The sequence below is a fragment of the Peromyscus leucopus genome, chromosome 14 (genome assembly GCF_004664715.2).
Source record: "Peromyscus leucopus breed LL Stock chromosome 14, UCI_PerLeu_2.1, whole genome shotgun sequence".
Lineage (NCBI taxonomy): Eukaryota > Metazoa > Chordata > Mammalia > Rodentia > Cricetidae > Peromyscus > Peromyscus leucopus.
Genome location: NC_051075.1, coordinates 12,635,464 through 12,662,425, shown reverse-complemented (window position 1 = coordinate 12,662,425; position 26,962 = coordinate 12,635,464).

Sequence of the window (26,962 nt, the reverse complement as noted above, 5' to 3'; positions counted from 1 at the left end):
ACCCTACAGCCGAACTTTCTTTGGATCACCAGCTCCAAAATAATGAGAGAGAGACTTTTTATTAACAATGAAATCTCTGCCTTAACTTACTCTTGTTCCTAATTAGCTCTTATAACTTACCCTGTTTATATTAATCTATGTTCTGCCACATGAATCTATGTTCTGCCACATGGCTCCTCCATTTGTCTGCAAACCGTATGGTGTAATCATCTTCTTGTTTATTTCTGCTGGAAGTTATCTATTCCATTGTGTATATGTGCCACTTTTATTATCATCATAAGCACTTAGCAAAACAATATTCAGTTGAAGGGCATCTAGGTTGTTTCCAGGTTTTGGCTATTACAAACAATGCTGATATGAACATAGCTGAGCAAGTGCTCTTGTGGTATGATTGAGCATTTCTTGGTATATGCCCAAAAGTGTTATAGCTGGATCTTGGTGGAGATTGATTCACAATTTTCTAAGAAAGCGCCATATTGATTTCCAAAGTGGTTGTACAAGCTTGCATTCCCACCAGCAGTGGAGGAGAGTTCCTCTAGCTCCACAACCTCTCCAGCATAAAGTGTCTTCAGTGTTTTTGATCTTAGCCATTCTGACAGGCGTAAGGTGGTATCTCAGAGTTGTTTTGATTTGCATTTCCCTGATGATTAGGGATGTTGAGCAGTTCCTTAAATGTCTTTCAGCCATTTGGTTTCCTAAGTGGCAACTTTTTTGCTTAGTAATTTCTTGTTTTATTTACTTTTTTTGCTTGAAAAGTTTTGATCAAAACCCTAATATTGTTCTCAATTAACTTTTGGTTTTTTGTTTGTTTTTTTTTTTTTCTTTTTGTTATTTGATGTCTAATTTCCTTGGATCATTTTCTTCATCTACTTTTCTCTCCCTTTCACTTACACTACTGGCTACATCTTGCTTTCTTAAGATGGACAGGAGTGATGAAAAAAATGATCCTTTTGTAGCTACTAAATTATATGCATTTGATCCCCAGACAAGTTTAATCTTAGTGTTGTGTTTCTTTAATGTCCTTGATTAGGGTGAGAAACTTCTCTGCCATTAATTTGATGACAGGCATAACTGTAGGGGTGGTTGTTGGATTTTGTTGAGTGTTTATCTTTTATTTATTGTTGTGCTTACATTTGTTTTTTCTAGCCTGAAAATATAGTGAATCATACTGACCACTCCTTGACCTGGAAACTCTTGTTCAGCATAGATTTATATAGATATATAAATATGTGTGTGTGTCTGTGTCTGTGTGTCTGTGTATGTGTCTGTGTGTGTGTTTATATGTGTGTATGTATCTATGTGTATATATATCTATAGCTATATCTATATATATCTATATCTATATATCTATATATATATACATATACATATGTCTATGTTTCTATGTATGACTGCATGTGTGTCTATGTATATATGCATATGCTTGTATGAATGTGTGTACTCTGCATTACTCAAGTTCTTATTAATCCAAATAAGACAGACTTAATTTTTGCTCAATGACCTTGTTATATCTAATGTTTATTTACATAAATTTCTAAGAATCACAAGTTTTATTTTCAGACATTAAGCTTTAATAAAAAAAATAATTTTGTAACACTTAAGACCTTCTGGAAAGCCACATAGAAACCTACTGCTGTAGAAGCTTCCTGATACATAAAAATATAAAAAGAATTTAAATGGAATTATAGTGTAATGGGGAAGACAATACAACTAGACATTATATACTCCCAAATGAATTTAAAAAGTAATAAAATTGCATAACAATCAGCAGAAGTAATGCATAAAAATACTTATAGTTAGCTTAGGAATGAAATCCTTCTGTTAATTTTCTGAGGTCGTCAGAAAAACAATACTATATATTGCATGCCTTAAACAATGGGTAGTTTCACAGCTCTGAAAAATAGAAGGCTATCACCCAGTAATCTCAATTTAGTATGTAACAACTATTTTAAAAATAAAAATAAAACAAAGAGTTAATATTATACAATGTCACTCAGTATCAGACTGTTTTCTTCAAGCAGTACTTAATTTTTGTGACAGCAGATGCTTCCTTATGGAAGGCTGAGTACCTTTGTCAAGCTGAGTGGTTTACTTCTCTGTTAATCTCACTGTTTAAGTCACGTATGCTCATTTAGAGTAGAGACAGGATGCGCATGGCTAAATAAGAAAATTCACTCCAATAATTAGAAAAGATCATGTCAAATAATTTTCAGCTTCACAGGCACAGGGAAAAACTGTTTCTCTGCTTGAATGCACTACTAGAATATCTCAGAAGTTTGCTTAGATTTGAAGTCTTTCAAGGTGAACTAACACAGTGAAAATTGAGGAATCACATTTCTTTGGCTGGCCTGCACTTTTCTCAACACAAAAAAGAATTTATTTTTATTTATTTTAGGCACTTGATGCAGCTAAATACATAAGTGATAGACACAGTCTGTTTAATCAGCAGGTCTCCACCCAAGCTATTTATATTGCTTTCAATCACTATTTCATGATTTTTGATGAAGATGTTCTCAAGACTCCCTTTGGTTTGACTTCGTTTATCCTGACTACCTTTGACCTCCTTATTCTCAGGACTTCTACTTTAGAAATGCACTTGTGCATTTTTTTTCTCTGTCTTTAAAAATATTCATTTATTTACTTTGTATGTCTGTACGTCTATGCAAGTGTTTCCTGGGAGCCTGTGTTGTAGGGCATGCTGCCCCATGCTGTGGTACACTTGTGGATGGCAGAGAATAGTCTGGGGGAACTGGTTTTGATCTTGCAACTGGTTTCTGGGGACTGAACTTCAGTGATCAGCAAAGCAATGGAGTCATCTTGCAGACTTTCCTGCCTTTAGGAATACAAATTGTCTGCAGTCCAGAAGTGACTTTCTTAAGGGCCAGGGAACCATCCTTAAAAGTATAATCATCAAGCTAGGTGGATCCTGGCTCCAAATCTCTTTGGAAGGGTTAGGAGCTTCTTTCCCTAAGCGACAATTAGAAAACATAGTCAGCCCTGTCACACAGTAGTGTTTACTCCAAATTCCCTAGTCATTTTCTGTTGACTCACTTTAGCATGTAGAAACTTCCTGACTTTGGTGTCAGAAGAGGTAACTTCAATTTTAATGCCTCTGTCTTTTGTTGCAGTGGTCTTGAATGACATCTTATTATCATTTTATAACAGTGCTAAATGTAATACCGTGTTTTATCAGTTTTCCCTGATTCTATGAGTACATGTATGAATAAGAAAAACTACATGAAAATATTTTAGTTTGTATTTTAATTGAATATAATATCTCTTTTCATTGTATTGCTAAAATTGATTCTGGAAATGTGGGCTGGCACGATGGCTCAGTAGGTTACAGGTACTTGATGCCAAGGCTCCGGAGCTGTTTGATTCCCAGGTTTCCCATGATGGGAGGAGAGATCCAACTCCCACACACCTGGCTCCCCTCTCTCTCCTTTTCTTTCCTCTCCCCATTCTCCTCACATGGCTCAGGGTCATGTCCACTCTGGGCTCTCCCAGGTGTGTCTGCCTCTGACTGTGCTCTCCCTTTTATCTACAATAAACTTTCTCCTCCACCTTACCTAGGAGCAGTCATGTCCTTGATTTTCCTTTTTATTTCTCTTTTTTCTATTTAGCATGTAGTGGTTTGCTCATTTTCAGTTCATTAGAAAATGAAGACAATAGGGCTGGAGAGATGGATAAGTGGTTAAGTACTTGCAGCTCTTGTAGAGGCCCAGAGTTTCTTGCCCAGAATCTGATGTAAGCTTCAATTATAAAGATGCTTGCTTGCAGCAATGTGAGATTCCTATCCATTTAACATACATATATTTCTTGAATTGTCATGCTTATAACTACTGTTATAAAACACTATTTTTTGTTGGGATAAACATGTTTTTCTTGAATATATATTTCTATATATTTCTACCTAAATCCAGTAATTTTTTAGAATTGCAATTTTTACAAAATGGAAATAGAATACTTAACTGTCAGGGCTACTGCTATCCTACATGGGAGTTCTGTGAATGAAGGAACATTCTTTTTCAAGTAAAATAGAATTTAAGTTAATACTCTTCTGCAAAATCTAACAACTGTGTGTGGACTGATTTTTGGGAAGAAGAAAATTGGCAGTTATCTTTTCAAGGGTGTTAAAAAACAACAGGGCCAGAACAGGTTGCTTTGCTGACTGCCAATGAAAAGTAGAAAAGTTCATCAGAGAGTCAGATGTTTTCACCCTAATCTCGGCAATCAGGGAATCACTAAGAAGAAGCCTACTGGCCTTAAGTACTTTCTGATATGAAGCATACAAAGTAAATAATATCATCTATGAAGTAGTCCACTCAAATGAATTTCTAATCAATAATTACCTTTACATCTAATTTCTAGTGTTCATAAAATATAGACACCAAAGTAGCAGTAAAATTTCTCTGCAGGAACACAAGCAAAAGAGTTCAAAATGCAAGATTGTATATTGACAGCTAGGATTCTATCTCCAACAACGAATGTGATGAGAAAAAGAAAGATTCTTTTAGGTTAAAACTCATTTTAAAAATATAATAACCAAAAGCAAGATCTTATTTGTGATTGTTAACTGTTTTAAACCAATGACTAGCATTAGTTGGGATTTTTGGTCTGGAGATGACTTTTGGTGATGCTTATCAAGTATTGTTAGGTTTGATACTAGTATTGCTGGTGTATAACAAAATAACCTTTATTTAGTAGTGAAATGTAACAATAGCTAAAATCTATTCTTGTAAAACATGTTAAAAACAGTTGAAATATATGTATCTATAGATAAGCAACTCTTAAATTTATGTGCTATTGAATACATGCAAAAATGTTTTACATTGTTTTGTATTTCTGTGTATTTAAAATTCTAATATAAGAAAGTCAGAATAGCATGTTTTAAAATTAAAGGGTGGGCACTTCAGTTCAGTTTCAGCATGTAATGAAATTAGAAGTTATTGTTCATTTATATCCTTCTATCAAGAAACAGATGGGAAAATTGAGAACCAAAGACTTGTTGGGGCTGTTAGAGATCTGAGTGTGTACAGAAATAGTTGCCCAAATTCAGATTTGTAGGAGCCATTCAGAGACACAGATGATACTTGTCTGGAAACAAATGCAGCCTTAGATGGAAAGAAACATATATGATAATTTTGGCAATCTTCTTGAAGCTGAGCATTGGATATCATATGAGCAAGTGATTTCTGGAATTCTAATCTTTTGTGGGTGGAGGTAGGTGATGGACATACTTTTGTAAGCTTACTTCTAGAAACCCACAGGTTTCTCAAAGTGAAGATCTAGAAAGATTCCTTCAAGATACTGGTGAGAGTAATGGAAGGATAATCACTGAAGAATAATGCCAACTGTCTTGAGCAAAGATATGCACTTTAGAAAATGGTGTGTGTTTTTGAGCCAGACCCTTAACCCAGAGAAAGCAAATTCAGCCCACTATAGATCTTTCCATCTCTCTTAGTAATCTAAGGAAGAAATCAGCAAGAGGGGAATGCAAACAAAGCATCAGATTGGGAATGCTGCAGCAGGGGAAGGTGATAGGAAGTGAGTGGGAACTAATGCACAAAGGAATTATTTCTAAATATCTCACTTCTACGATCTGGGCACACAAGATACTTGCAGTTAATCATAAACTGATAGAGCTCCCTCCTTTGTCTAACTGCAACCACATTATCAAGACTCCAGTAAGGGCCATAGTTAAAAGAGCTCTAAAGCCTACTCTCTACTCATGAAGGAGTATTTGGGGAAACCTAAAGATAACAGAGGAGGAAAAAGCAACGTCATTAGAGAAATTAAAAGTTACAGGCTCCTATAGACTTATCATTATAGCCATAGATTAATGTATTTCTCAGCCCTCATCAGAGAAACATCCTTTTACAGTAGATGGCAAGAGAACCACAAGTGGTCAAGGTGTAGAGAAAAAGACTGTGGAATACTCAGCCTTAAATGGGACAAATATACCACACCCATCCTCTCAAGGCTCAGGAAACCTTAAGGAAGAAACTGTAAGAGCCAGAGGGAGTAGATAACGAGAAAGAAATGGTGTATTCCAGATCCATCAGAGCTGTTGTATGTACAAACTACTGCATGCACAATGAGCAAGCTCAAGCCAGACAAAATGTCATCATGGAGCAGAGAGGTTGGCATGATGTTCCACACCTAGCTAAGCAGTTTGGCAATTGTTAGATGTCAGTGAAGGGGAGATAGTTTTCTTTAATGGTGTGATCTTCTGGTAGGTTGACCATACAAAAGGGCAGGTCCCACACCAAAGAGTACTTGAGCATTACAAATTGGATTTAATGGGGTTTTTTGTTTGTTTTTTGTTTTGTTTTAAGAGAATGAAAAGTTGGGTGGATAAGAAGGTAAGTGAATCAGGGAGAGTCAGGGAAGGGAGTGAAATATGATCAAATTCATTGCATGAAATTCTCAAAGAACTAATAAAAAAGAACGAGAATGAAGAGAACATGAAGTCAGGAGGGGGAGACTTGGAATGGGGAAATGGGAGTGGAAAAGATTGTATTTCATTGCATACATATCTGGATTTTTTTTTTGGTTTTTCAAGACAGGGTTTCTCTGTGTAGCTTTGTGCCTTTCCTGTCTCTCACTCTGTAGACCAGGCTGTCCTCAAACTCACAGAGCTCCACCTGCCTCTGCCTCTGGAGTGCTGGGATTAAAGGTGTGCCACTACCGCCCAGCTTGAAATTCTTAAAGAATGAATTTTAAAAGAAAAGCAAAGCTGCAGGCATCTAGAATTATAGCAAACATTCTCAATAACCCATCTCTTCCAAAGACAGATTAACATGAATCCTTATTTTAAAGGCTCATTAACTTTAGTTTCTGTTACCTATTGTAATGCCTGCCCTTCAACAAAGAATATGAAGCAGAAAGCAAACAAAGAAAGAAAAACTAAATCCAAAGAGACAAAGTATTCATCAGAATCAGAGTCAAGTGTGATGACAATGTTGTAGTTTTCAGTCAAGAAATTAAAAACCACCATGATTAACATGATTAAGGCCATGCTGCAAAAAAGAGAAACATGTAAGGACAGTTATGTAGTTTAAAGAAAAAAAAATCCAAGAAAGAATCATAATGAATCCTAGGAATAATACTAACTTAAAAATTAAGAACAAGGCCGGGCGGTGGTGGCGCACGCCTTTAATGCCAGCACTCGGGAGGCAGAGGCAGTCGGATCTCTGCGAGTTTGAGGCCAGCCTGGGCTACCAAGTGAGTTCCAGGAAAGACGCAAAGCTACACAAGAGAAACCCTGTCTCGAAAAACCAAAAAATAAATAAATAAATAAATAAATAAATAAATAAATAAATAAATAAATAACAAAAGGACATTTTCAGTAGTTTATTGGAAGAGTCAAACAGCTAAAGTAAGAATAACCTAGTTATTCCTCATTTACATTTCAGCTGTGGCTGAAAATCATATTTTTTTTCACTCATTTGTCCTTCTACATTTCCATACCTCACTGACCACTGTATCAGAGTAATCTAAATTATCATTCTAGACACCAGTTTTCTCCAATAGACTGTAATCATATGTATTTCCCTTACTGTTATCAATATCTATGAGCCAACATGAAATTATCATGAATTGTTGTCTATAAATTGGATGTTTCATTTGACCTTTTTCTAAAGATCTTAAGAGTCTAAAATAAAGTCCAAACATCTGAGGTATGTCAGCTACGTTCTAAATAAAATCATTAATTAAAAGAATAATAACTGGGAATTTTCTTCTAAAACTCCCTGGGTTTATAATAACAGGAGATGTGATGCATAGGAGTACAAAATTCAAAGAGTTAGTAAAGTGCTCTAAACTTCTGAGTCATCTTCCTAGCCTCAAATTTTTGAATATAGTTTATGAAAACATGCAAACATCCCAGTCTGAAAAAATAGAAGAAAGCATGCAAACTTGAGTATTTCAGGCCAATATCCTAGAGTGAAAAAAATGGGAGGCTCTTCACACCTGTCCTTAATTTGTGAGATCAAGAAAAGGTATATACTTGTGCCACTAGCAAAAAGAAACAATCTAGTGTGGGCATATCTATATAAAAGAATTCTGAAAAAAATTTCAGAATTCAACACTGGAGTGACTGGTAAATGTGTTTCCCCCCTAAAGTTACCTAGTGTGCACCTTTCTTAAGAGAGAGAACAACAAAACATTCTTCAAAAACATGAAAAGTCAATGAGACATGGCTTCACTAAAGAAATGGTTTTTCTATAAGCAGCTCAAAGAAAATGGTAATGAATAAATTGTCTGACAAAGAATTGAAAGTAAGTGTTAAAAGGAAGCTCAGAAAATGATAAAAGTACGTTTATGTGCCCTTGAAAATGGCTCGAACAAAAACATGAAATAAAGAGAGTGATTCAATAAAATCCTGTAAATTTTAAAGTGGAAGAATACAATACATAATAAAGAAAAAGATGTCAGAGTAGCAAGTTTCAAAATTAGACCTGATGAAGGAAAAAAAATATAAAATAAATCTACAAGTCAAAGAGAATTTTTGAGAAATTCTCCAGTGAAGAAAAAAACAAATGATCAATAGAAATAACCTGATGTTGAGTAAACACAAGATAACTAATATGCAAATCATAATCATAGCAGCCTCAGAAAGTGAAGAGAAAGGAATAGAAATTATAAAGAAAAACTATAAAAATTTGAAGATCTAGGGGAGACAAAAGCATATGCAGGTGCATGAATCTCAAAAGTTCCTAAGAGAATAAATCTAATGAAATATTCACTAGTACGTATTATTAAAAAAAAATGTCAAAAATCAAAGAACGCATTCTGAAAGCTTCAAGAGACTTGTCATATAAAATAAACCACCATAGTAGTATCATTGAATTTCCTAGTACTAATTTGCTGAGAAAGGAGTGATGGGCTAATATATTTTGAGAAAAAAAGATTAGGAAGGAAGTCAGAGGGAGAGAAAAAGGGAAGAGGAAAGAGGAGGAATAAGAGAAGAGGATGTTGAAAAGAACAAGAAGGGAGAGTGGAGGAGGGGAATGGAAAGGGAAAGAATCAAAAGAAGAGGAGGAGGAAGAAGAGGGGGAGGAAAGGGAGAAAGGAGAGGTAGAAGAGGAAGGGCAAGGGAGGAGAAAGAAGGAAAAGGAAAAATAGCTCTCAATCAAAAATCCTTTGGGAAAAAAAAACCTGACAAGGCTACTCTTCATAGAAGAGATGCCAACCTAAATTATTTAAGCTGGGAAAAAAACCACAGCAGTTAGTAACATAAAAACTCATGGAAGTTTAGAATTGACTATTAAAGGAGAAATCTGGTAAGAAGTCTTAGGAACAAAGTAACTATAAAATGTTTAGAAAACAATGTACAATATGGCAGTGAGAAGACCCTACTTATCAACAACTCCATAAATTGAATTAGTTAAATTCCTTAATCAGAAGACACAGAGTAGATGCATAAATTTTAAAACTAAAACAATTATTCAGATTTATGTTGCCTATAAGAAATACCTGTCAAATTTAAGAAAATGTATAATCTGCAAAGGAAAGGTTTGTGAAAAGGCATTTCATATCCAGAGTAGAGATGCACTATGCCCTGTAAAATAGACTTTAAGTAAAAAGTGTTCCAAGAGTCAAAGAGTGCCACAGAATAATGATAAAGGGGTGATTTCATTTGATCTTAGCCAAAAGGTCAAAAGTGATAAGGAAGCAGTGACTTTATTAAGAAATCATAATAAATGGAAAAGTCCATAAATATAGTATCAGATCACTTGAATAAAAGAATTATTGACCAATCTGGAGTAAGAAAAGTTGTTCCAATGACACAAGGAGATTTGATACTCCAATTTTCACAGTGTGTACATTATTTATACCTGAAACTATGTAGTATCATTGGAGTTGAGGAACATCTTGGGCCAAATGGACTTAAGAGAGATATTCAAAACTTTCTACCTAGCAGTAGCAGGATAAGGATCTAAAACTCAAAAATGACATTTTTTCAACAGAGTACATACTAAGCCATAAAAGTCTTGAAATGTTTCCAAAGTCTGCAATCATATCTAGTAACTTTCCCAATTACAATGTTGTAAAATTAGAAATCAGTAACATGAGGAAAACTGGAAATATTATAAGCACATGAAAATTTAACAGTATACTTATAAAAACAAGTGAGTCAAGAAACTTCAAAAGGGAAATCAAAACATGTTTAGGTACAGATATAAATAAAAATACAACAAATCGGGTTGGGGATTTAGATCAGTGGTAGAGCGCTTGCCTAGCAAGCACAAGGCCCTGGGTTTAATCCTCAGCTCCAAAAAAAAAAATCAAAATTTATTAGATCAGCAAGACAAATTGAAAGAAGCAGGCCTGATGCACATCCCTAATCACAGCAATTGAAAGGCAGAGGCAGACTTATCTCTGTGAATTTAAGGACAGTCTGGTCTATGTGGAGAGTTCCAGGCCAGGCAAGGCCATAAAAAGTTAAAAAAAAATCATAACAGAAGTAAAATAAGTTGTGAGAAGGATGGTTAGAGTAATGAGTGCGTACACAGCAGTAAGAGAACCATCACAAATGGGTAACCTCAAAGAATGAGAAATGGTATAATCGAAGCTGAAAATCAGCAGAAAGGATAAAATAGCAAAGACCATAGATAAAATGAATCTAGAAACCAATAGAAAATGAATAACATTCATGTTGCTGGAAAAGAACATTTAACCTATTGATAGCTAACAAAAAGAGACCATGAGATCATGGGGTATCCTGGGTCTAGGATGAACAATTAAAGTCCAACAAGAGAGAGAATTTAGAAGGAGATTAATTGCTAGGTGCCTGCCACTAATATCAACTCATATAAAAATAGAAAATCTGAAGAGAACAATGAAGTTTCTCAACAAGTAAAAGGATCTTCCTGGTAGACTCTAACTAATATTTAACATAATCAGTGCCAAAGCTTTTCAAATACTTCCAAAACTTAAAAGGATACCTTTAAAAACTAATTTTTATAGAAAACAAACACACAAACCAAAAACTTAAACATTTAGAAGTTCTCATTTTTTTCTAGGTTATCATTATCCCAACTAAAGCAAGAAAAGTATTATACAAGAAACACAAATAACAGATCAATACCCTCTATGAACGACAGTTGCAAACAATCTTCAACACAATACCAGAAAACCAAATTCAATAGACCTTTAAAAAGTAAGATTTATCCCCAGTTTGCAAGAATGATTCAGAATATTCCCCATAAGATCCTATACCACGTGGGAGAGGGGCTTGCAAAGTCCCATCCTTCCCTGAGGATTTGAGAGGAATTAATGGTTATTGGAGGAAAGACATTTTCTTCATTGGGTAAACCATTGGTAAGTTGTCTATGCTCTTGTAAATAACTCCTTACACATATTGCTGTAATAATTCTTAATTGAATTCATTATGTCACACACAAAAGACCTGAAGGCAGAAGCTGGACTAGATAGGAAGATGAAGGGAAGATACATATATACATATATATGTATATATAAGAATATAATGAAACCCACTATTCTGTATAATTAGTACATGCTAATAAAACAAAGAAAGAAAAAAATACACAAAATGATTGTAATATGAGAAATTATGGTATATTTAAGTCCTATAAAGCAATTTTTAATTAGAAATATTGTATCATTACTATTTTTTAAAGTTTAAAAGGGGACAAAAATATGATCATCTTAAGAGTCAGAAAAAGTATTTGAAAAAAAAAACTGAACAACTTTTACCATAAAATATTCCAACAAGTTGGGTATAGGAGGAATGTGCCTCAACTTGATCAAGTCCATATGTGATAAACCCACACTTAACATATTATTCAAGGGTAAACAGATGAACCCCTTTCCTCCAAGATCAGGTACAGCACAATGTGCATTCACTCACTAGTTCTTTTCAGCATTATACCAGAAGATTTGCTTCAGAATTCAAGCAAGAGAAAAAATTTAAAGGAATCTCTGTCAAAACAGTGAAGTTATATCTGCTCACAGATGTCATGAACTCTAAACAAGCCACAGAAAACTATTACAGTAAGTAGATAAATAAGGAGAATGTTGCAATATACCCAAACAGCATGCAGCATTTGACTGGGCTTCTACACAGAAACAAGGGACTTCCCAAGACAGAGCTCTGGAAAATATCTCATTTATAATGCCAGTAAAGGATAAATTATTTAGGATTAAATTTAACCATGGACATAAATAGTCTGTTCACTAAAAACCATAAACTATTATACAAAGAAAATGAAAGCACAAATAAATGGAAAGCCATCTTATATTCAAATTGGAAGAATTAATACTGTTAGGATATCAAAGTTGTCCAAAGTAACATAGACATTCTTATCAAATATCAATAGATTTTTTTGAAAAAATAATGTAAGATTTGTACGAAACCACATAAGACCTCTAATAAATAGAGTCATTTTGAGCAAGAATAAAGCTTACAACATGACGCTTTTTGGTTTCACATTGTTACTAAGTTACACTACTGGTACAGATAGAAAAATAGACACTAGACCAATGGAAAAGAATGGATAATTTAGAATAAGTCCATATTTAAGCACATTGATCAATTGATTTTAGTATTCAAGATACACATTGGGAAGGATAGTCTCTTCAGTGGTGTGGGAGAACTGGATGGCCACATGCCAAAGAATCAAATTCTACCTTTATAGCATACATAGAAATAACTCAAGATAAATGCATGACTTTGCTGTAAGACCTGCATTTGTGAAACTGTTCTTGGGAAAGTCAGACATAGATGTTCTTTGCAATGTGCTCTTGGATGTGACACCAAAGCTTAGTCAATGAAAGCAAAAATGAAGAAGTGAAACTATGTAAAACTAAAACCTTTCAGCCCAGGATAATGAACTATCAACAAGGTAAGAAGGAAATTTATTGAATGGATGAAATATCTGCAAATCACATCCCCAACAGAGGCCTCATTTATCCAAAATATATGTTATTCATATAGTTCGGTATAGTAAACAACTTAATTGAAAATTGCCAAGGTAGTAATCTGTCTAGGGAGATATTCAAATGGCCAACAGGCCTATGGAAAATGACACTTCATTTGATCAGTACCCAGGTGAACAATTCAAAACCCTTGGAATGTATTACTGGAAAGTAAAAAGTTATGTCTTCACAAGGATGTGGAGAAATAAAAAAACACCCTGTATTCTAGTGATGGGAGGGACATGTAGCCATCATAAAAACCAAAAGCAAGTACCTCAAAAAAATTTAGATATACCCATTGTATGGCCCAGCAATCCTAGTTAGGAAAATGTGTTCAAAGAAATAAAGTCACTATGTTAAAGAAATATTTGTATTCCCATGTTCATTTCTGTGCAATTCAAAATAGTTATGATATTGGAAAAACCATAGTGTTCATATGTGTTGCTATAGAAACAAATGGATAGATACAGGAAATATAACAGTATCTTTAAGCCACAAAAACAGAGAAATCCTCCCATTTGTAAAACATGGATGGAATTCAGGGACATTTTACTAACAGAAATATACCAGGCACAAAAAGACAAGCACTATACAAAATCATTTACAGAAATATCTCAAAAACTTGTCCTGATAGTGACAAAGAAATATTGATGACCTGTGTTTGGAGGATGAGGAAGGAGCAGTCTAAGAGTCAAAAGGTACAAACTTTCAATTACAAGATAAATTAACTTGGAGAATAATAAACAACTCAATTAATATAGCTAATAACAATGGATTATCTCCTTATTATTGGTAAAGGGTGGATACCAAATATTCTCCCCAGTTACATAAGCATAATAGCACAAGGGTAACTATGTGAAATGATGGATATGTTAATTAGCTTGATTGGGACATTATGTTACAATATATATGTATATCAAATCATCACACTGTGGCACCTGTACACATGCAATTTTTATTTGTCAATTATAGCTCAGTAAATCTGGGGGCAGAGAGAAAAGATTCATCACAACTGATAGTCTATCTCATTCAGCTGCCCAGGTAGGTTACTCAATGAAAAGGATTGTAAGCTGTTCGAAAGTAGACTTCCTAGCAAGGCTTCTGGTGTGATGAGAGCAATGACAAGCCAAGTGTCCAGTGTCCTCTGCTGGATGTCTTGGGCACATTTAAAGCCTCAAGTAAATTAGTTATGAATGTCAGCATACCGATGTACTAATGAAGATTAACAAAGAGCTCAGAAGAAATTGAGCAACTGAGCTGGAAACAGTGATTGATGCTGTGATGGTGCTAAAAGGCCTATTGAGAAAACTCATCTTTCAACACTCTTCAATAGGCATGCAGAGCTGAAATAAATGTAGAGCACTAGATCTTCCACTTGACTTAACAGCAGATTGAAAGTGGTTTTCAATAGGTGGAGATATATTACTCAAGGATGTTACCAATGCCATTAGTAATTATTAATATCAATGCTCATTGTCCATCTTGAGTGCTTGCCCTTTATCTACCCATTCAACTTCTGCAGAGCAGCTACCCATATTTTATTAACTAGAAGTCAGGGCAAAGTGGGTGAAGGTAAGGCTGAAAGGTTAGTGGTGTAAAAGAAAGTCATACTAAATTCTGCTATTCTATTTGCTATAATAAGATAAAAAATATATTCATTTATTTTTTTCCACTTAGCTCCTTCCAGTGAAGGAAAGGTGATGGGAGTTTCTCCTACAAACCTTCTGTGTATTCAGAACAAGCCCACCACACACACACCTAACTTATGCAAATATATGTCTTTAAAACCACTGGACTTACCTGCTGTCATTGGGGATCTGCCTTCCCCATGGAGCTGCTTGCTTGTATTCCTTTCTCCATCTGTCTTCGGACTAATGAAGTCAGAATGAATGCCTCTCACATTTTGAATTTCTCTTTTCTTTTTCTTTCTCTTACCAGAGACCTCCAACTTTAGAGGATCTATCATACAGTTCTTGTTTCCTAGCAACTTGGAATGTTAGTTACTTCTACACAATTCTTCCTCAGTAGTACCGATATTGCTTGACTGAATAATCAGAGAGAATGTTGGAGAATTTTCCCTATTGAATAACCAGATATTTGAAATATGTGATGACAGTTTTTAAAGGAACTATGCAAATTTATAACAATGGTTTCATTTGAAGTGCCCTTCAAGGTTGGTGTCAAAAGTTTCCAACACATTTTGCTCGACATAGTTTTTAATGATAAGAAATTGTATTTGATATTCAATCGGTTATACATATTCAATAGCCCAATTCTTCCAAAACAAAATTGGTATTTTTTTCGGGGAAGTACTAGGTCAATTTAGAAGCTTGGAGTTTGTTGCTGGTATCTCTCTCCATCATTGTTTACTCTGTTTTTATGAGCTTCAGTTTCTGACCTTTTCAGTGTAAGAGTTAGGGAAGAGTGGCTTTTCTGTCATGATGTCACCTAAGTGCCAGCAATGTAGTTCTCAAATTGCCATTTCTTCTTGTGGCATTAATCAGAGATTTTTCACGTAATTTTCTAGTTTATTGTCCTTTCCTATCTGTTCTCTGAGCCCACACAGAAAACTAAAGAGGATCATATGAAGTGAGATGACTTTAAGTTTACAACCCTTATTCTGATTTAGGTCACTAATACAGTGCAGATACCTTTTGTCTTTGAGCCTGCCTAGAACTTATCATGCATTGTCCTAACTTTTCAAAACTCTGCTACTCTTCCTTCTATTTTCCTTCAGAAAGGTTGGTCTTTTATCCTTATTTTACTTAAGAAGGACGAAGAGGAGGGAGAGGAGGATGAGAAGAATAAGGAGAAGAAGAAAAAAAGAACAAGAGAAGCAGTAGTAGTAGTAGTAGTAGTAGAAGAAGAAGAAGAAGAAGAAGAAGAAGAAGAAGAAGAAGAAGAAGAAGAAGAAGAAACAAGGAGAAGTAGTAGTAGTAGTAGAAGAAGAAGAAGAAGAAGAAGAAGAAGAAGAAGAAGAAGAAGAAGAAGAAGAAGAAGAAGAAAAGAACAAGGAGAAGTAGTAGTAGAAGGAGAAGAAGAAGAAGAAGAAGAAGAAGAAGAAGAAGAAGAAGAAGAAGAAGAAGAAGAAGAAGAAGAAGAAGAAGAAGAAGAAGAAGAATTAGGACATTTAAGCAGAATATCCACAGCTTCAGAGAAGCTTGTGAGCCTCATACTCCCAAGCTACTGTGAAGAATCCCATTGGATTCTCAACGGCACCTTCTGTGAATGCCCTTTGAATTCTGTAGCTCACACAGGTTCTGAAAGCTTTTCACTCTGCTTTCCTTCCCACATTATTGGTGTTTGGTTCTTTACACAGTTGGTCTCATCTATGTACAGAAAAGTATTTTTCTCTCCCTTTATTGATGCATGTGTCTCTTAGGGCTTTTCAGAGGGATAGAACTCATAGAATACATACATACATACATACATACATACATACATACATACATACATGTGTGTGTGTGTGTATGTGTGTGTGTGTGTGTGTGTGTGTGTGTGTGTGTGTGTGTATGACTGTATTATGGGAATTGACTCCACTGATCATGGAGACCTGAAGTTCCACAGTGTTCCATCAGCTGCATAGAGAAACAGGAAATCAGGGGTTGCTGTTGAGACTGAACCAAAAGCCTCAGTTCCAGGGATGCTGGTGGTATGACAGTCTGAGGCCCAAACACTAGGAGTCTGGGGCTGATGATAGAAGTGCTGGATTCCAAAGGCTCCACAACCTAGTGTTTTCTATTCAAGGGTGGAATAGATTGGTGCCCCAGTCCCAGAGGAGAGGAAAATCACTGAGCCTCCACTACTTTGTTTGTTCTTTATGCCCTATTTTTATGACATCTACCTACTCTGGTTAAGGCATATTGTCTTCTCTCTGCCATTCAAATGCTAATCTCTTCCAGAAACCTTTGTAGATAGATTAAAAAATAGTATTTTACCAACTATCCACATACTCTTTATCCTAGTCAAGTTGAAATTTAAAATTTGCCTCCACACTTAACTCTCAGCTACTGATGACATGGCTATCTTACTTTAGAGGAAGTTATTCTCTAAAAAGAATAATGAAGGTATAATCAGTTTTTGTGAACTTACATCCTCTTCCCAGACTGTCCACTGAGTAGGTTTGAAAATTATGCTTTTCTACCTTTATGATGTCCTTCCCTTTTGTAGCACTGTTGGTCTTATGTAGCATGGCTTTCTCTCTGATCTGGATTACCGTTTTGCCTGTGTCCATAGTTGCCAGCTACAGCTTACTGTCAGCTCAATGGATGCCAGTGAATGCAGATTTCATCACATCATTGAAAACTTCTAAAAGCTTTTCCCTCCTGTAGAACAAAAGTTTAGAATGGCCCATGAAGCTCTACAGATGCTGATTTCTCCAGCTTCACTTTCTTGCTCTTGAGCTTGATTTCTCTGTGATGCTCGTTGCAACAACTGTCCTGTTTATGGTGTTAGCCAGCTGAAGCCGCTTCCACCTGTGTCCTTTGCTCTTTTACCTTTTGGTAAATCTTCTTTATGCTTGCCTCTCTTCATCTCCTTTAGGTCTTCTCAGCAAGACCTTGCTCTAACAGAAACACCCACAGCACTCTTCAAACTCTCTTACCCTCTGCTTTTTACTTTTCTCAAAGTATGTATTATATTCTAATTCATCACTTTTTTATCAATATTCTATAACAAACTATAGGAGAGCAGAGAATCAGTGAGCTTTATTTTCTCTATTATAGTTTTGACTATACATAAAACAAATATTTTCCATTTATCTTCCATCTATATACATTTTATATATGAATTTGATGTGAATTCTCTTTTTAGAATATATAAGATTAAAGTTTCAAATTTTGATATCTTTCAGGACAAAATATTTCAAAATTCTTTCTGTATTTTTTCTTTGATGCAGAAATTGCTTAGAAGTATTTGGAATTATATAATATTTCCCTCCTCCACCAATCCTTTAGGGTCTTCCTAGATAACACAAGATTGCTAATTAGTGTACATTTAAAGGAAAAAAGTATAATCTCCATTATATACAACATTTAAATTTCATTCAGAATTAATGTATGGTCTAGAGTAAAGTTTCACTTAGATTGTGTTCTTTGTACAATAAAAAGGAATATATACATATATATATGTGTGTGTGTGTGTGTGTGTGTGTGAGTGTGTATTAGATAAAGTGACATATGAATGTTTGTAAAACAAAGTTGATCATGACTGTTAGAAAATTCTGTAGATATTATCAGATATATATGTGTGTGTGTGTGTGTGTGTATTAGATAAAGTGATATATGAATGTTTGTAAAACAAAGTTAGTCATGACTGTTGGAAAACTCTGTAGATATTATCAGACTTGGGTTGGGGATATTAGGATGGACCCATTTCTCACAATCAGTTTTGTGAAACCAGAAATGAAACTTGAGGCCTCTGTTAATCTGAAACTTTCTAGTTAATTTTAATTTTTCCAGAATAGTTTTTATTGGTTAAATGTTGATTCTCCTCCTGCTCCTCCTCCTCCTCCTCCTCCTCCTCCTCCTCCTCCTCCTCTTCTGATCCTCCTTGTCGTCCAGTTTGGGTTGTTTCTGTGAAAAGTGTTGTTTGTTTTCCTGGACTTGATACTGCTTCTTCCTTCTGCTAAGTGTTAAGCTCTCTTCCCCTGCTCCTTCCTGCCTAGGTCTCCTTATGCATCCCAGGCTGGCCTGAACTAGAGAGCTTTTAGCTTAGGCCTTTCAAGAACTTGGATCACAGGCCCACACTATATACTGTTACTTTTACCTTTTTTATTAATTATAACCATATTTTTGATGTATAGTAGTTGCATATAGTGTGCTTAGATGAATTTTTGTTATTGTATGCTATTTGGAACTTACAAAACTTTTCAGATTTCTGCCTTTTTTTAAATGTTTAAGAAATAATTCATGCATAGATAAGAAAAAGTTTTGCTATTCTGTCTACTTAAAGGTAAACATTTACTATAAATTATATTTGTAATTCTTTGAGATGAAACTTGAAGTAAGAAATAGGATATTTATAATTTTTATTTTAAGTATAATAAGATAAGTGTAATTATGCCCAAAGTTTCATATAAATTACGAGAAAATAGTCCCATAGTAAGAACATTTAGAAACTATAGTAAGAAAAAATAATAATTCAAAACAAATATAAAGTTTTGGATATCAAGCCAATACAAGTCTTCATTAACAAACTGAGAAGAATAAACATTGAAAAATATATGGATTTTGAAGTGAATGATTTTTATCAAATTACATTAATTAACATGTATTGAGAATGGAGGTAGAGACAGACTGACTTTCCAGAGTTGGTTCTTTCCTGTGACATCTTCATTACTGATTTTCAAAATGTCTAAGCAGGGGCCATGGATAGGAGTTCATAAAGAAGGTGATGCAGTTAAACAGAACTCAAAGATTTCCTTTCTATATTACTCTTTTTGCTATTGTTAAGATTAATAGATTTTCTCTTATTTCAGAGTAATTGGAATCAAGATCAAAAGAGCAATTGCATGGTATATTTAAGCTTCAGTTGTAATATTTCAAAATAGGTAGCTTGTTGAAGTATATTCTTCAGAAAGATGTAACAATTGGGTTTAAAGATCCTTTCTTTAGAGGATACCTTGAAATTAGTTTGTGCTTATCATATGAAGAACCTCTGGCTTACTAATGAAATTTTAGCAAAAGAAAATAAATTAAAATAATGGATATTTTAAAATAAAATGCTGTAACTATTAATATTTTAGAACATATCATGTGCTTCAGGCAAATAAATTTAATTAAACAAACAGCGGTTTTGTAGAAACAGCTGCAGTATTCATCCATTTACAATGAGCCTTTGGTTCTGCAGGAAATAAATGAAAGTTGACAGCATAACCATCAAAGAACACATATTTGCTATTATAAACCAATACATTTTTTCAAACAAATGGAGAATTAAAGGAAATTACTGGTGAACTGAGAAAATAAAACAATTGTATTAAACTTCTGTTATTTCTGCTCACTAACAGTAATAAATCTGGTTGCTGTAGATAGAAAAGTATCCTCATTGTTATTTGAGAAAAAAATAATATAAAAGACCTCTTTTAATATAACCATGGAATTTTGATTAGTCTCTTACAAACATGTTCCGAAAGCTTTTCGTTGGGTCCTTAGCCAAGAATATTTAAACAATTATATATCTCTAGGAAGTGAGAAAAAAGACAAGGTGCAGAATTCTTCTTTCATGATTTTTGTGTATTGCTCACTGTTTAAAATTATTTTTCATACATAGCACAACTGTTAATAATTTGTCCCAAACAATCCTAATATTCAAAGGTGGCTTCAGTCTGTAAGTAGAAGAGTTACTCCAAGAATATGAAATAAACATAGAGATAACTTGCCTGGCAGGCACAAAACATAGAGCATGTAGCCCACTCTTCTGCTACATGAGAACATAAAGTATGACTTGACTGAAAAAAGCTTTATCTGACTACATTAGATTCTTAAATATTTGGCAATATTTTTTGGCCTGTACCAATCTCCTGCTGAAGCAATTATATTCTCTATTAGTTAACAAACTTTCCACAAGGACCCATTTATTTCTTCCAGTTACAGCACCCATGGCTAACAATGAGTTATTTTTACATGTAAGTAGCTGGCAGAAAATTTCAGTAAAAGGCAAGATAATAAATATTTTGTAGGACAGATGGTCTGTAACTACTATTCAAATCCACAACAGCAGCTGTAGATAATACATGAATGGGCATGGCTACATTCCAACAAAATTTTATTAATAAAAACAGGCAGTGAACAATAGATCTGGCCCATTTTACCTAGCTTTAAACCTTTGAAGAAGAACATTAATAATTTTATGCTTTTCATAAATCTTTGTGTGTATACAATCACATTACATTAAGCCGTATTATGAATTTATTAGCTTACATGCAAGGTTGAAGTTCTTTAGGTAAAAACTCTTCAGGTTCTCTTTATTTTTGTGTGGTCAAGCATGTTGGCAGAGTAATTTTTTTCATCAAATGTTTCTAATTCCAAGACCTCATGAAACTAGCTCATTAAATGGACAAAATTTGAAAAGTGTGTTTCCCAAGCCCTTGGGTTCAAGAGATACTTAGAGAAAATTGAGCTTACTATCCGCCTGCTATTTGAATCTTGCAAGATGATAGAAATTACTTGAATCACAAAACATTGAAGTATGCAATATTCAGCAATAAGAAATGTTCTATCAAGCCAGGAAAATAAATGGAGGGATTTTAGAAGCATCTTATTAATGGAAAGAATTCCATCTGAAGATACTGTGTGTTGCCAGGTGGCAGTGGCACAAACCTTTAATCCCAGCACTCGGGAGGCAGATCCAGGTAGATCTCTGTGAGTTCGAGGCCAGCTAGGTCTACAGAGTGAGATCCAGGACAGGCACCCAAACTACACAGAGAAACCCTGTCTTGAAAACAAACAAACAAACAAACAAAACTGTGTGATATTTGGTACAATGTTCTAAAAGATGCAAATCCGTGGGGTGGGAAAACTTAGAGAGAGCCAAATAGTGAGGCAAAGGAAGGAAAGATAGAGTGGATTACAGAGGATTTTTAGGGCAAGAAAGTTATTCTGCATGGCATTATAATGGTAGGCTCATCTCAGCATATACTTGTTAAAATTTATAAAACGTGCAACAAAAGAATTTATGCTAATATAAATTGTTGATATTAATATGCCAATATAAAGTCATTACCTGTGACGATGAGAAGGAAGGTTGGCTGTGCATAAGTAAGGGCATTGGTAACTGGGTACTTCCTGATTTCACTGAGAAGCTAAAAATCACTATAAAAATACATTCTTTTCAAAGAGTGAACTTCATGTGCTCTTAAAATAATATGTGAGTTAAGACATCTTTAATAACTTTTAAGTTAGAATATCTAGGGTTTGGCCAATGCTTATTTACCATTTGCAGTTGTAAGTACTCATACTATAGGATATAATTTATGCTTTATAAAATGGGAGAAATAAGTGTACTTTTCAAGATGACAGAAGACATTGAGTTAAAATCTTAGGGTTTTTATTGTTCAAAAAACATTGGGAAACAATTTCTTCATAGCAACTAAACATGCTGCCCTTTATTATGCTAACATCTCTACAGCCCCAGCATAAATAATTTGTAATGCTAGTTTTTAGATATGTCCTTCACTATGAGCATGGGATTCAATTAAATGTAATACCACAATAACTAAATAACTAAATCTGCCTATCAAACCTATGAGGCTCCCTTGATTATTGATTTCATACTGCTGAGAAGTATATGCAAATCCTTTTTATTTATTTACCTATTTATTTATTTATTTATTTATTTATTTATTTGTTTGTTTTTGGTTTTTTGAGACAGGACTTCTCCGTGTAGCTTTGTGCCTTTCCTGGAACTCACTCTGTAGCCCAGGCTGGCCTCGAACTCACAGAGATCCACCTGGCTCTGCCTCCCGAGTGCTGGGATTATTAAATATGTTCCTTCCATGTGAGCATCCAGATCAGTTTTCTTTTTCACTAAAGTGTTAAGTATATATATATATATATATATATATATATATATATATATATATATATTTACACAAAACTTTGGCTCTTCTCACCTTGTCTTCAGTGACACCCATAGAATATCTTTGAGTCGTGGAATGATTTGATACTCTAAAGAAAATTATTTTCTCTCTAGGATCATAAACACACACGAAAATGGAGAAAATCTGCCACATAATTTCCTGAGATTCATAGACTCCCCTAAATTTTATCCATGTAACCCAAATAATTTAAGCAATCTCTTTCAGAGTAGTCTCTGATGAGACTCCTGAGGCTTAGAATACAATGTAATTACAGTGAACACTGTAGATGCTTTTTGTAGGTCCCTGTCCCTAATTTCCCTCCCTGTATTAACTTTCCCCAGTCCTCTGTACCCAATACTGAGCCTCTCTTTTGGAGAACTCTCTTGAGATAGTAGAATCATTTCACCCTCTACTTCAGAGAACTGAAGAACTTTGTAGTACATATCTGTGAATCTGTAACTAAAATATTTTGCCTAACTTTGAATATATTTTTAATTGGACAATTACAATTAAAGAATACAAATTACAAGATTTAATCAAAATTTTCATGTTTGGGAATTTTAAAGTTATTTAACAACTTATTTGAATTTTGAAACTTCTTCACCTTTTATTCTGCTAGACAATATACATTTTGCTTTTAGTTAAATTTCAGAAGTGTAATCTATAAATGTTCTATGTGACCTATTTAAGAGAAAACTCATTTCATTAAAACTAACCATATTATACTTCAGCCATTCTTTAAAAAAATCATTAAAAATCTTGCCTCAGCAGTCTGTGAAGACATATGCCTGTAATATGTCTTTTGAGAGGAGAGGGCAAGAAGTTCAGGACTTCAAAATCAAACTCAACTTTGAGACCAGCCTGAGCTACCTGAAACCCTGCCTCAAACAAACAAAACAACAACAACAACAGAAAAACTGTATTCAGAAATATTCTTTAACATTTTCATGTGGTGTATATTGAGTTTTCACAACATTCCCTCCATTATCTTCTCCCATTTCCCACTTTCTCCCACTGAGACTCATGAACTCACCGAAGCTGTAGTTGCCAGCACAAAACTGGACATTCTACTGTCAGGTATGAGGAGGGGCTCATGAAGCCCCATCCCTTACTGAAGATTGTGGTGCTAGGAGAGGGTTGTCATTTTCTTCAATGATATTGCTCATGTTCCAGTAAATAACCCTCTACTCATGCACAACCATAATTTAAGTGGATTAAAAATACATCAAAGAAAGAGGGGGCTTGTAGAGAAGAAAGCTTTCAGCGGGTGAGATTGGGGATAGCTGGGATAATAGGGAGTAAAGACTTAGTATGTACATGTAAGAATGAGGAAAGACATACTCGTCTCAAAATTACTACTTTTGTACAATTTGTTGATTCACTTGAACTATTTCACAAATAGAGGTGATATAAGTAATAACTTGTCATCTGTGGATGCAGTTCAGCTTTAGGACAGTAAAACAAAAATGTAATTCCACTGATTCTAGATGGGAAGATACTGAAACCCAGTGAATATAGGTCATTTCTAGAAACTCAAGGAGGTTGAAATGTGACTTCTGTCATTGCTGCTGGATAAAACTCACAGCAAAGGAAACTTAAATTTCATCTATGCAGAATTTAGTGCAGTTTCCAATAAACTTGAAGTATAAAATTTCACTTTTCTATGATACATTGTAATGATACTATTTGATATCCATGAAGTACTGCAGTTAGGTGCTTGGGTATAGATGGAAACCCCACAACCAGGTCTAACAGTCTCTTTTGTTCTTTTCTCATCTTAAAGTAAATCTAATTGTGATTTCAATATATTATAGGTAGAATATTTAAACTTTTTTTTCAATTAACAGGTTGTTTTTCCTAAGCAAAGATATAATTAAAATTCAGAAGATAGAGAATAAAAAATAAAATAGAGTTTGTAAAATTAATTAGCTTCTTGTGTAAGAGCCAATGAGATTGAGAATATCAACAGCTCTTACAGTTTCAATGTATTGTTATAAATTTGCATACTAAAGCAGTCAACTGCTGTGGGATGTCTTTCTGTATGCTGTGAATATATGTTGTTTCCATTTGTTTATAAATAAGCTGCTTTGGCCTATGACAAGGCAGCTTAGAGACAGGTGGGAAATCCAAGGAGAGACAGGAAAGAGGAAGGCAGAGTCTACAGAGACATCAGCCTGCCACCCAAGGAGCAGACCAGTACAGCTATGAAACATGTGGCAAAATATAAGTTAATAGAAATTGATCAGTTTAAGATAAAAGAGCTAGCTAGCAAGAGGCCTACCATAGGCCATACAGTTTATAAATAATATTAAGCCTCTGAGTGATTATTTTATAAGAGGCTGTGGCACAGTGGGGCTGGGCAGGATCAGAGAAAACTTTTGACTATAGTCAACCAAAATTTAAAATATATTTTGATTATTAGATATTTATATTTTACTGCCATATAAACTTAACATTATTACATATACCTTGAAAAATCCTCTTACAATGTCATAGTATTTACTTAGAGATCACTCAGCACAGCATTGTTTTTGAAGAGATTAATTGAAATGTATTTTATGTTATTTCAAAGTTATAGTAAAGTGCATCCCAAGAATTGAGTAATTATTTAAGAATTGCCAGTGTGATGGATTATCAGGCATCGAATTTCCCTAACCACTGTTAATACATTAGTGGAATGTGTGTCATTTTTTTTATATTGTTTACATGCACTGAAAAGGAGTATGGATTTTCTGTAGTTAGATGTGACCAATCATTGTATACATCAGAAAATTCTTGTATACATATGAGAAGAGAAATATTTTGAAATATACTAAATTCCTGTCATAGGATAAACATTTTAAAAAGAAAATGATTAAGAGTTAAAATACGGGCTGGAGAGATGGCTCAGCCGTTAAAGGCTAGGCTCACAACCAAGAGTTAAAATACAATTTGTTCTTTGTACTCCCCCAAATAATCAGGCAACATATACAAAAAATCATTTTTGTAGGCAATTTTAAATATATTTAAAGAAGATGTGAAGAAGCTGGGAGGATGAACAAAAGAATGCATATAATTACATCATTTGTTAATGTTTAAGTTTATCTTAACAACAGTCTTGATAATAATTTTGTCAGCATGCAGGTTTGAGTCATGACACAAAGCTTCCTTCAGCTAGCTTTGTCCTGCCTATTAGTTCTGCCATAGGTCAAGATTATGACAGTTTCTGAAGAGCCAAACCTTAGAAACATAAGATTATCATAGAGTGAGGGCGCTCATGCTTCTCAGCCAGGTATCAACAACTCTCACCAGCTGGTTCTACACGGCCTTTGTCCTTACCTGACCGGTGTTGGACATTGCAGCTAGAAAAGTCAATTCTGCCAATTACATGAAGAATACTTCTGTAATTTCCTGTGATTTAAATTTTAACCATTTATTACATTTTTAAATGTCAGTGTTTGCATTTTATAAGTCATCAATGATAAGTATCAACTTAATTTATACAAACACATTTAGACTTCAAAAATCAGTGTCAGATTCATCTTGTGGTCATTCTCAATACCTTCAGAAGAAAACTACAAAACCCTTGCATTTGCTGTTGTATTTGAGTGTAATATTCTAATGCTATTTTTTTTTTTGTTTGTTTTTTTGTTTTTTGTTTTTCGAGACAGGGTTTCTCTGTGTAGCTTTGCGCCTTTCCTTGAACTCAATTGGTAGCCCAAGCTGGCCTCGAACTCACAGAGATTCGCCTTCCTCTGCCTCCCGAGTGCTGGGATTAAAGGCGTGCGCCACCACCGCCCGCCTCTAATGCTATTTTTAATGACTAATTGTTTTAAATAAAATAGATGGAATAAATGCTAAAGCTGTTCCAATGCATTTTCTTTTTATTTTTCTTTTTGGATGTGGGTGGGTCTCATGTAGCTCAGTCTAATGCTCAGCTTTCCATGAAGTTGTGGTGACCTTGAATAGTTTAGCTACATGAACCTACATTCTTAGTACTGTAGTTTCACATGCATTATAATGCTCTGCTACAGTTTATTTATTTTGATCATACAAAAAAAGACTAATGATAAAATTCTCATGTGCCTTAGATAAAGATGTCCTTTTATGGACAAATCAATGCTAGATTTGCTTATTTTTTTTTTTTCAATTATAATCTAACAACAGAAAGTAGAGTTCCTACTAGTAGTGATGTATCATTACATGCTTTTGCCGTTGTAAATTTTTTGGTTAGGATATTTTGTGACTTGATTTTCCTTCCATACAGAATGTTCATTATCTTAGCACATTTCTTAGAATTATCTTAGTAGTGGCTATCATAAAACCCACTGTAATATTTTTTATACTTTATGACAAATTTTAAATAATTCATAGTTGATCATAAGATCACATATTTTAGGAACAATATCTTCCTATGGAAATGATTAGTTGGATTAATGAAGTGGCCAAGTTCAATTG